Source organism: Pongo pygmaeus, chromosome 2, assembly GCF_028885625.2.
Source record: "Pongo pygmaeus isolate AG05252 chromosome 2, NHGRI_mPonPyg2-v2.0_pri, whole genome shotgun sequence".
Taxonomy (NCBI): Eukaryota; Metazoa; Chordata; class Mammalia; order Primates; family Hominidae; genus Pongo; species Pongo pygmaeus.
This window is the reverse complement of record NC_085930.1, coordinates 191088707-191100866: the sequence shown is the minus strand read 5'-3', so window position 1 is coordinate 191100866 and position 12160 is coordinate 191088707.

The following is a 12160-nucleotide window of genomic DNA, read 5'->3' as shown; positions in this document are numbered from 1 at the left end:
GAGAGGGAAAGAGAGGAGCAAGGAAAGGAAGAAAGAAGGTTGATTAATTCTGGAAAATATAAAATAATAATAGTAATAATAAAAAAATGAAATCCACAACAGAATATCACCACTCAGAGGTAACATTTTTATGTATATACTCCGAATCTTTTTGCTATGAATGTTTTTATATAATTTATATAATTGTGATCAAACTGTATATAATCTTTTTTTTTTTTTTTTCTGAGACAGAGTCTTGCTCTGTCACCCAGGCTGGAGTGCAGTGGTGCTATCTCAGCTCACTGCAACCTCTGCCTCCTGGGGTCAAGCAATTCTCCTGCCTCAGCCTCCTGAGTAGTTGGGATTACAGGCACCCACCACCACGCCCGGCTAATTTTTGTATTTTTAGTAGAGACGGGATTTCACCACCTTGGCCAGACTGGTTTTGAACTCCTGATCTCATATCCACCTGCCTCGGCCTCCCAAAGTGCTGGGATTATAGACATGAACCACCATGCCCAGCCTCCACAATTTTTATAAATTCACTGGCAGTGTTGTTTTGTTGTTAACATCTCACTATATAAATAGTAAACTCCTGCTTATTTTCTCATTTTTCCAGGATTGGATTCAAATTCCAGGTTGGTTTCAAATTTTCACTATTATGAATGCCTTAGAAACAAGTATCTTGAAACATAAATCTTTGTCGAGAGTCCATATATATATATATGGTTTTTTTTGTTTGTTTTGTTTTGTTTTGTTTTTTGAGACAGTCTTGTTCTGGAACCCAGGCTGGAGTGCAGTGGTGTGACCTTGTCTCAGTGCAACCTCTGCCTCCTGTGTTCAAGAGAATCATCCTGGATTCTCCTGCCTCAGCCTCCTGAGTAGCTGGGATTACAGGTGGGCACCACCATACTCTGCTAATTTTTGTATTTTCAGTAGGGACGGGGTTTCACTATGTTGGCTAGGCTGGTCTTGAACTCCTGACCTCAGGTGATCTGCCCACCTCGGACTCCCAAATTGCTGGGATTACAGGTGTGAGCCACCACACCTGGCTGATTCCTTATTTTTTTTAAGAATAGCTTTATTAATTTAATTAGTCATCAAAATAACACTAAGAGGTAGGTACAAATGATGAAATATAGTGGAGAAAAATAATGAATTTGCTCAAGGTCACACAGCCAGTAAGCAGGAAAGCATGGATTTGAACCTAGACTGCACTGTCTCTCTTACAGGGATATTTACTAGTCACAAGAATGTGGGTTTTTTTTTTTTTTTAAGAATTTTTGATAATTATTGGTAAACCATTCAATTATCTTCACAAAATAATGTAACAATTTATATTATCTAAAGAACCATCTATCTGAAATGTTAGGACCCAAAGGCTCCCATTTCTCAAATATACCAATTTTATGATAGTTAAAACAAAAGGCCAGGTGTGGTGGCTCACGCCTGTAATCCCAGCACTTTGGGAGGCTGAGGCGGGCGGATCACCTGAGGTCAGGAGTTTGAGACCAACCTGACAAACATGGAGAAACCCTGTCTCTACTAAAAATACAAAATTAGCTGGGCATGGCGGCACATACCTGTAATCCCAACCACTCGGGAGGCTGAGGCAGGAGAATCGCTTGAACCCAGGAGGCGGAGGTTGTGGTGAGCTGAGATCATGCCATTGCACTCCACCCTGGGCAACAAGAGCGAAACTCCATCTCAAAAACAATTTTTTTAAATATATGTATTTTTATGCCATGCTGAAGATCTTCAGGCAAATGGTAACAAACTGCATAGTCTCTGTATACCTATTCCTCAAGACCTACTTGTAACAACCTGCAGGGCAGGAGGAAGCGATCACCATTGCTCAAATAAACCTGTGTTTTCACACAGGGAAGTGCCATCATGCCCCGTGTGCATGCCATCAATTTATTAGGTTTTTCACCTTAAAATGCTACAATAAAGGACACAGGAAAAATGGAGTGAGCATTCTAAAATACATCCAGTTCGCTGTAAAAATTTGGTCTAATAAATAGAATAAATAAATTATAATGTATTCATGCAATAAAATTGATACAGTAATAATAATGGATGTCATTAACAGACAAGGTCTTGCTCTGTAACCCAGGCTAGAATGCAGTGGTGCCAGCTCAGCTCACTGCGTCTCAACCTCCTGTGCTCAAGTGATCCTCCCGCCTCAGCCTCCCTAGTAGCCGGGACTACAGGCATGCGCCACCACATCCAGCTAATTTTTGTAATTTTTGTAGAGATGGGGTTTCACCACGTTGCCCAGGCTGGTCTCAAACTCCTGGACTCATGCCATCCACCTGCCTCAGCCTCCAAAAGTGCTGCAATTACAGGTGTGAGCCACGGCACCCAGCCCTTTAACACAATTTTGAAAGGCAGAAGCCAAATACAAAAGAGTGTATACTGTGTGATTTCATTTATATAAGGTTCAAAAATAGGTAAAACTCATCTACGGTATTAGAAATAAGGAGAGTAGTTAACTTTGGGGAGATTTGGAAAGGGTTTGGTGATTGAGAGAGAACATGAGGTGGGCTTCTGAGGTGCTGGTAATGTTCTATCTCTGATCTACATGCTATTTACAAGAGTTTGTACCTGTTTTGTGAAAACTCATCAAACTGTGCCCTTACGGCCTGTGTAGTTTTCTGATGGGATGTCATATTTCAGGTTTTTTAAGTTTATTTTTAAAAACTGGGCCCAAATTAAAATACATGCCAAACTATGAACAGAGGCAAACCAAATGACTATGTAAGCAGAATAAGCCATTGTGAAATAGAACTAAGGAATGTAGTAGAGTCTTACTTATAAAATCTAACATCGAGGAATACAACTGCTGAATTTCAGAGTGATGGAAGGAGGAATGAATTAAAAACAAAATTTTATTTGAGCAGCTTTAACCTAATGTGACTTTTTGGAGAGTTTTATCTGTTTTGAGGGTAAAATTTTCAAATGCAAATGCAATTTCTTTAATAAATATAGGAGTATTCATATTTTCTATTTCTTGTGTTAGTTTTGGTAAGTAATGTGTTTCAAAGAATTTGCTCATTTTGGCCAGGCATGGCAGCTCACACATGTAATCCCAGCACTTTGGGAGGCTGAGGCGGGCGGATCACCTGAGGTCAGGAGTTCAAGACCAGCCTGACCAACATGGTGAAACTCCGTCTCTACTAAAAATACAAAAATTAGCCAGGCGTGGTGGCACCCACTTGTAGTCCCAGCTACTTGGAAGGGTGAGGCAGGAGAATCGCTTGAACCCAGGAGGCAGAGGTTGCAGTGAGCCGAGATCATGCCACTGCACCCCAGCCTGGGCGACAGAGCAAGACTCCATCTCAAAATAATAATAATAATAATAATAATAATAATAATAATAAATTGTTCATATCATCTAAGTTGTCGAATTTTCTGACATTAAGTTTCCCATAATATTCCTTTCTTATTCTATTATTCTTTAATGCTTATACTTAGGATCTTTACTGATGTCACCTCTTTTATTCTTGATATTGGTGATTTCTGTCTTTTTTTCCTTGTTGAATCCAGGTACAGTTTTATCAATTATATAAATATTTTTCATTTTGAAGGAAACACTACTGTTTTCATTACACATTTCATTGATTTTTGTTCTCATTTTTATTTTCTTAAAATATTGCAGGGGACGACGATGAGGGCGGATCACAAGGTCAGGAGATTGAGACCATCCTGGCTAACACGGTGAAACCCCGTCCCTAATAAAAAATACAAAAAATTAGCTGGGCATGGTGGCGGGCGCCTGGAGTCCCAGCTACTCAGGAGGCTGAGGCAGGAGAATGGCGTGAACCTGGGAGATGGAGCTTGCAGTGAGCCAAGATCGCACCACTGCACTCCAGCCTGGGTGAAGAGCAAGACTCCGTCTCAAAAAAAAAAAAAAAAAAAAGAATTTCAACCAGCTGCTTACAAATGCACTTAACACAAGGAAAAGTGTTTTTGATTTTGTGCTTTGTTTGTTCCTAGCAGAAGACCCTTTTATGTTCTATGAAAGTCATCAGATAAGTAACACCTACTCATAGATTCATAAAATTACAAAGCTGGAAAATTCTCAGCTGGAGCCTAGTCTAACTCCTTACCCCAAGTATAACTCCCATCCCATCTAAGATTCCTAAGAAGTAACTACCTAGCTTTTGCTTAAATAACCAGTGAGAAAACATCTTTATTCCAGTTTTAGTCTTTTTTTTTTTTTTTTGAGGTGGAGTTTCGCTCTTATCACCCAGGCTAGAGAGCAATGGTGCGATCTTGGCTCACCACAACCTCTGCCTCCCAGGTCCAAGCGATTTTACTGCCTCAGCCTCCCCAGCAGCTGGGATTACAGGTGCCCGCCACCACACCTGGCTCATTTTTTTATTTTTAGTAAAGACGGGGTTTCCCATGTTGGTCAGGCTGGTCTCGAACTCCTGACCTCATGATCCATCTGCCTCAGCCTCCCAAAGTGCTGGGATTACAGGCGTGAGCCACCGTGCCCGGCCTAGTCTTAATTATAATAAAGACTTTTACTTTTACGTAATCATTGCACATAATAATTTTGGAAATTATGGAGTAAAATAGAAATTGTTGGCCAAGTGCAGTGGCTCATGCCTGTAATCTCAGCACTTTGGGAGGCTGAGGCAAAAGGGTAACTTGAGCCCAGGAGTTCAAGACCAGCCTGGGCAAAATAGCCAGACCCTATCTCTACAAAAAAAAAATTATTAAAAATTTAGCCAGGTGTAGTGGCATGTGCTTGTGGTTTCAGCTACTTGGGAGGCTGTGGCAGGAGGATCAATTGAGCCCGGGAGGTCAGGGTGGCAGTGAGCCTTGATCACACCACTGCACTCCAGCCTGAAATAGAGTGAGACCTTGCCTCAAAAAAATTTTTTTAAATAAATTGTTAATGATGTCTTCCTATTTTTAAAAAATAGTGCTTAATAAAATCTATAGTAAGATGCCTGAAGAGTTTCACTCTCCACGCCAAGTACTGTCAACTGGACAAAATGACTTAACCTCTCTAAGCCTCTGCTTCTTCATCTGTAAAATGAGGAATAACAGGATCAAGTTTACAAGGTTGTTAAAACCAACCTAAATTACTTAGTTTAAGTAAAGCACGTGGAACAGTGCCTGGCTCTATTTTGGCTATTTTTATTATGATTGGTTGTGGCATCTCAAAGAAGTGTGATGAAAATGACTCTGAGTCTTGGGAGGCCGAGGTGGGCAAATCACGAGGTCCGGAGCTCGAGACCAGCCTGGCCAACATGGTGAAAACCCGTCTCTACTAAAAATACAAAAATTAGCTGGGTATGGTGGCACATGCCTCTAAACCCAGCTGCTTGGGAGGCTGAGGCACGAGAATCCCTTGAACCCAGGAGGCAGAGGTTGCAGTGAGCCAAGATCACACGTCTGCACTCCAGCCTGGGCAACAGAGCAAGACTCCATCTCAAAAAAAAAAAAAAAGAAAGAAAAAGAAAAGAAAAGAAAATGACTCTGAGGCTGCATCCCAGTAGCCATGAGTTACTGGGATCTGCCATGGTGTAGGGGAACAGAGAAACACAAGACTACCTACCATTTGTGAACTTTACAATGACTGCATGCTAAAAGTATGTATACAAATTGACAAGTACCAGAAAAGAACAAGATAGCCTAACAGCTGAGGCATTAAAGGTGATCGAACTATAGCTAATATTTTTCTCTTTTAAAAACAATTTTCGACCCCAGCCTGGGCAACAGAGTGAGACTCCATCTCAAAAACTAAAAATAAATAAGAACAATTTTCCGCCAGGCATGGTGTCTCACACCTGTAATCTTAGCACTTTAAGAAGCCAAGGTGGGTGGACGACTTGAGCCCAGGATTTCTAGACCAGCCTGGGCAACATAGGGAGATCCCATCTCTACAAAAAATAGAAAAAGTACCCGGACATGGTGACGTGCACCTGTTGTCCCAACTACCAGGGTGGCTGAGGTAGGAGGATCAACTGAGCCCCAGGAGGTTGAGGCTGCAGTAAGTCATGATGGCTGCCATTGCACTTGAGCCTGGGCAAAAGAGCACCACCCTGTCTCAACATAAAAATAAAAATAAAATAAATAAAATAAATGTCACCACTGTTACAGCATTGTTGGTATAATAGCTAATGAGTAAAGTAAAGATAAAACCAAAAAAGCCCACCCTTTTTTTTTTTTTTTTTTTGAGTCAGAGTCTGGCACTGTCGCCCAGGCTGGGGTGCAGTGGCATGATCTCAACTCAGTACAAACTCTGCCTCCCGGGTTCAAGCGATTCTCCTGCCTCAGCCTCCCAAGTAGCTGGGATTACAGGCATGTGCCACCACGCCCAGCTAATTTTTGTATTTTTAGTAAAGACGGGGTTTCACCACGTTGGCCAGGCTAGTCTCAAACTCCTGACCTCAGGTGATCCGCCTGCCTGGGCCTCCCAAAGTGCTTAGATTACAGGCATGAGCCACCGCACCTGCCCTCCACCTTTGTTTTGGATTTAACTTCCATCCATAATATCTATCCAGGTCTTCTTGTACTATATAAAAATAAACCTAATATCCTCTCCCTTGCTCAGGACACTTTATGTCTGTTAATTCCCCTTTGTATCTGTCGTTTGGAGAATATTTCTCTAGGTAAAAGCCTTCTGCTTTTATTTTTTATATGTAAAATATTAATATAAAAATATTCACTATATCATTTAGCTATTCTTTGAATAAATTTTCATAGCTTCATATTGCATGATTTAATTCTGAGCCCCTATTTTGGAGCATACAATTTACCTACACTTCCCACTCTTAGAGATGAAATGCCAATGAACATCTTTGTTGATAAATTTGTGCCTTCATTTCTGATTATTTCCTCAAGAAACTAGGCCACATGTCATGCTGTCAATACTCCAGATGACATCACCATTTGGGCAGCAGCCTGAACACATTGCTTGATCATATTGAGCTTTTAGTCAACCAAAAGGGCTCCTTTCTCACACTTGGTCCTGTTTATCCACATCTCCTCCATCCAGATCCCAAAACATCTTTTTGGACTCATCATTCCAAGCCTATCAAGATTATTTAAAATTAGCTTTTGTTAGCTAGCAAACCAGTACAAGTTCAGTGTAGAAAATATGAAAAAACACAGAGGCTCACAATGTTTGCGATCTCACAAGCCAGAATTTTCCTTTATTGCAAAATTGAGAGCACACAGGTTTTTTTTGTTTTGTTTTGTTTTGTTTTGTTTTATTATATTTTAAGTTTTAGGGTACATGTGCACAACGTGCAGGTTTGTTACATATGTATACGTGTGCCATGTTAGAGAGCACACAGTTTTTAAACTTGCTCAGAACTCCCCCATTCCCACCCCACTTTATTGAGGGAACTTCTATGTTGAGATATCCCTTCTCCCCTTATTCCCCCCTCCCCTTCCTTGCAGTCATTCCAGAAGTCTTGACTAGATCGGACTTGCCTACTCTAGAACTTTCTGGCTTTCTCCAAATTCAAAAGATTCACAGCCTTTTGGAGATGCCTTAGATACCTCTCATGCCTTACATGCTGCATGGTGGGAATACCATTCCCACGTTCCCAACTTGTATTTCATGCCTAGCTGTCTCCTTAATGTGAAAACATCAGAGGAGCGAACTCTATTTCTGACAATACCAAATGGGGTGGCCCTCATTAGAAAACTATTAATATCAATAAGCCTTTTTTTTTTTTTTTGAGATGGAGTTTTGCTCTTGTTGCCCGGGCTGGAGTGCAATGGCGTGATCTCGGCTCGGCTCACTGCAACCTCCGCCTCCCAGGTTCAAGCAATTCTCCTGCCTCAGCCTCCCAAATAGCTGGGATTACAGGTACCTGCCCCACGCCCGGGAATTTCTGTACTTTAAGTAGAGACTTGGTTTCACCGTGTTGGCCAGGCTGGTCTTAGCTCCTAACCTCAGGTGATCTGCCCACCTCGGACTCCCTAAGTGCTGGGATTACAGGTGTGAGCCACTGCGCCAGGCCTCAATGTGACTTGTGATTTCAGCAAATGTTTGTGGGCCTACTATGTGCCCAGCTTCAAGCTTAGACACCCTGCTGGTTCACTGACGATACAAAAAGAAGTTGCATCCTTCAAAGAGCTCAGAGTTCAGTGAACCTGTATCAAATGGGAAGGTGAAGTAGAAACATCCCTCAGGGAATAATTCACGGATTGCCTGCAAAGTGACATATTAAGGCTTTCAAGCTAATAAACATGGGAACAGGCTCATCTCACTGCTCTTGGCAGAGCTGATCACTCCTTTACGCATGTCAGTACTTCTAGCAGAGCACTTATCTGACCTTTGAAATTACGTGTGTACAATCTCCTCCCCTGCCAAACTCATTGCTCCAATTCGTTGCTGCATCCCCAGGGCCAAAGCAGTACCTGAACAGAGCAGGCACTCAGCAAATGCTCACAGATGTTTGAAGTCACAGATGTTTTAGATCTGTATGTAATTTCCATGAGGAAAAATAACTTTTGACATAACAAATACCTGCCACCTTAAAATCTGCCATTCTCTTGAAATAGTAATTAAGGGGGCAGGGAGGAGAAAATAAAAATTATTTTTGAAATTTTGAAGCTAAAATGTCATTCTCACAATTTTACAACTTTGCGCCAGGTGCGGTGGCTCATGTCTGTAATCCCAGCACTTTGGGAGGCTGAGGCGGGTGGATCATGAGGCCAGGAGTTCCAGATCAGCCTGGCCAAGATGGTGAAACCCCATCTCTACTAAAAATATGAAAAAATCAGCCGGGCCCAGTGGCAGGCGCCTGTAATCCCAATTACTCAGGAGGCTGAGGCAGGAGAATCGCTTGAACTCGGTGGGGCGGAGGTTGTAGTGAGCCAAGATCGTGCCACCACTCCAGCCTGGGTAACAGAGTGAGACTCATCTCAAAAAAAAAAATGTTACCACTTTGCAGCCACCTTATGGATTTTCCAGCAAAATGTTTGCATCTGGGTTATGAAACTCATGAACATGAAGTGTCAATGCCAAGGAATCTGGGAAACAAATTCACATCAGATTTCAGAAAAAAAAGATTAAAACTCACAAGTGCTAATCTAACTTCAAACTGACAAAATAAAGACAAATTAATACAGGCTCCTGGAAAGTCTGGAGCTGAATTAGCCATAGTGCTCAAAAAATAGGTAAACAGTTCCTTCTTCTGGTCATTATCTCCTGAAGTACATGAGACATTAAATAAACATCATATTATGTTCAAAATACTTCTAAGATGAAAAGACTGTCAGCCAAGCATTTGCAAAAGATAATGGCAGAAGAAAAGACAACATCAGAGAGGTAAGACATCCGGAAAATAAAATCATTTAGCAGGCTTTCAGAACTGACAGATTCTGAAGGAGGCAGGCTTTTTTTCTACTTTTTTTTTTTTTTTTAAGAAAGCGCTACAAAATTTTTTGTTGTTGTTTATTTATTTATTGTGGTGCCTTAAGGGCTGTGAGAGTATTTTTGGACATGCTTAAGTCCAACTCTCCCATTTCCCTGTTGGCAGGTAAAAAAAAAAAAAAAAAACACAACTAAGGCCTTAGGAACTTTTCAAAGCCAAAAGCGGGGCAAACCTGGGGTCTCAGTATCTAACTCCTGGCCAAACACACTAGATGATAACAAACACAGCCATCTTTGAACTTGATTTAAGGGCACGTGCTCAAAAGAGTTCAGAAAAACACTGAGGGGGAGCTTTAAAAAAAAAAAAGACAAATAACAAATGCACACTATACTAGATTCTGTATTGGGGGAAAATTCTATAAGTGACATTATATATATTTTTTCTTTTTTAAATTTTTAAATTTTTTTTAGTAGAGACAGAGTCTCACTAAAGCCCAGGCTGGTCTTGAACTCCTGGGATCAAGTCATCTATCCTGAGTTAGCCTCCCCAAATGCTGGGATTACAGGCATGAGCCACCCTGCCTGGCCTAAGGACATTGTTGAGGTACTTTGTGAAACTTGAATATCAGTGATAGTATTTAATAAATGTTAAATTTTCTGAATTTAATAACTGCTGTGATTATGGAAGAAAATGTCCTTGTTCTTAGGAGATACATGCTGAAGTACTTAGGGGTAAAGAGGGAAGATGATTGGAACCTAAACGGTTCAAAAAAGAAAACACATTTTTTTTTAGACGCAGTTTTGCTCTAGGTGCCCAGGTACGATCTCAGCTCACCGCAACCTCCGCCTCCTGGGTTCGAGTGATTCTCCTGCCTCAGCCTCCCAAGTAGCTGGGATTACAGGCATGTGCCACCATGCCCGGCTAATTTTGTATTTTTAGTAGAGATGAGGTTTCTCCATGTTGGTCAGGCTGGTCTTGAACTCCCGACCTCAGGTGATCTGCCCACCTTAGCCTCCCAAAGTGTTGGGATTACAGGCGTGAGCCACCGTGCCCAGCCACACCATTTTTTTTTTTTTTTTTTTGAGAAAGAAGTAAAACAAATTGGGCAAAATATTAACAATTGCTGAAGCTGGTTGATGGGTATGTAGGAATTCTTTCTACGATTCTTGCAACTAAGTTAAAATTATTTCAAAATAAAAAGTTAAACATTACATATAAAACCAGATATTCTAAATATTTATTCTGGCCCACTGAGCAAAAGTACTTCTATGATCCCTTCTTGACTGGCCCTACTCTGAAGAAGTGATAAGCACCTACTCTTGTTTTCTGAAGAATATAGACATCTCCACCAGACCAAGTGCAGATCCATTGTACTCAGCAGAGCCCTCCATTAGCATCAGGGCCAACTGAAAACAGCAGAGGCAGAATCCCAAAGCAGCTGTTAGTTTAAGGGCACGAGATCTGAGATCAGACAATCTTACCATCCTAAGTTTGCCCCTCACTTGCTTTATGAATGAGGGCGAGTGGCTTAACTTTTCTGCATCTCAGCATCCCCATTAAATGGTGCTAGCCATGTCTACTCCATGGGATGATGTTGAGAATTAAATTTATAATACCTACAACCTCTTAAGCCTGGCACAAAATAAATTTTTCAGATGGAAATTGTTGTTATAATCTGGGTTTAAATGTATAGACTGCTGGAAAACATCTAATATACCCAGTCATTTATTTATACATTCACTCAAATCCACAAACTTGTATTGCAACAAGAACTGTGCTAGGCATAGGGTATTCAGCAATGTACACGATGCAATCCCCTCCCTGAGGGGACTTACATTCTACAGGATGAGTCAGCATGTGAAGAGGCAATTATACTCAAAGCGTAACTAAGGACCTGAATGGCCAGCATGAGAGATGTTCAGCATGGGGTGGGAGCACATGAGCACATAGCACATAGCACATAGGTACCTGAGCCAACCTGAAGGGGGCATGGAGGAAGTGCTATCTCAGCTGAGATGTGGAGGAGGATGAATATGAGATAGGCAGCTAAGGTAGATCAGCGGGAGGAACATTCCAGTCAGTTGGAGCAGAATATACAAAGAGAGAGATAGTGTTGCCTTTCAGGAAGCCATAGCACAAGTATATTCCAGGAGAGGTGCCAGTGGGACCAGAGATAGGGAAATAAGTGAAATGTTTTCTGGAAATGAGGCTAAACAGGTTAGAGCCAGAGAGAGAAGGTCCTTGGAGTACCAAGAAGCATGAATTTGTCCTGAAGGAACCTTTAAAAGATTATAAACAGCTGGGCACATTGGCTCACGCCTATAATCCCAGCACTCTGGGAGACTGGGGTAGGAGGATCGCTGAGCCCAGGAGTTCAAAACCAGCTCGTCTTTAATAAAAATAAAAACATCAGCTGGGCATGGTGGCACACACCTGAGGTCCCAGCTACTTGGGAGACTGATGTGGGAAGATTTTTTTTTTTTTTTTTTTTTTGAGACAGAGTCTCACTCTGTTGCCCAGGCTAGAGTGCAGTGGCGGGATCTCGGCTCACTGCAAGCTCTGCCTCCCAGGTTCACGCCATTCTCCTGCCTCAGCCTCCCGAGTAGCTGGGACTACAGGCGCCCGCCACCATGGCTTGGCTAATTTTTTTGTATTTTTGTAGAGACGAGGTTTCACTGTGTTAGCCAGGATGGTCTTGATCTCCTGACCTCGTGATCCACCCTCCTCGGCCTCCCAAAGTGCTGGGATTACAGGTGTGAGCCACTGCGCCCGGCCCGAGGTGGGAAGATTGCTTGAGCCCAGGAGGTTGAGGTTCCAGTGAGCTGTGA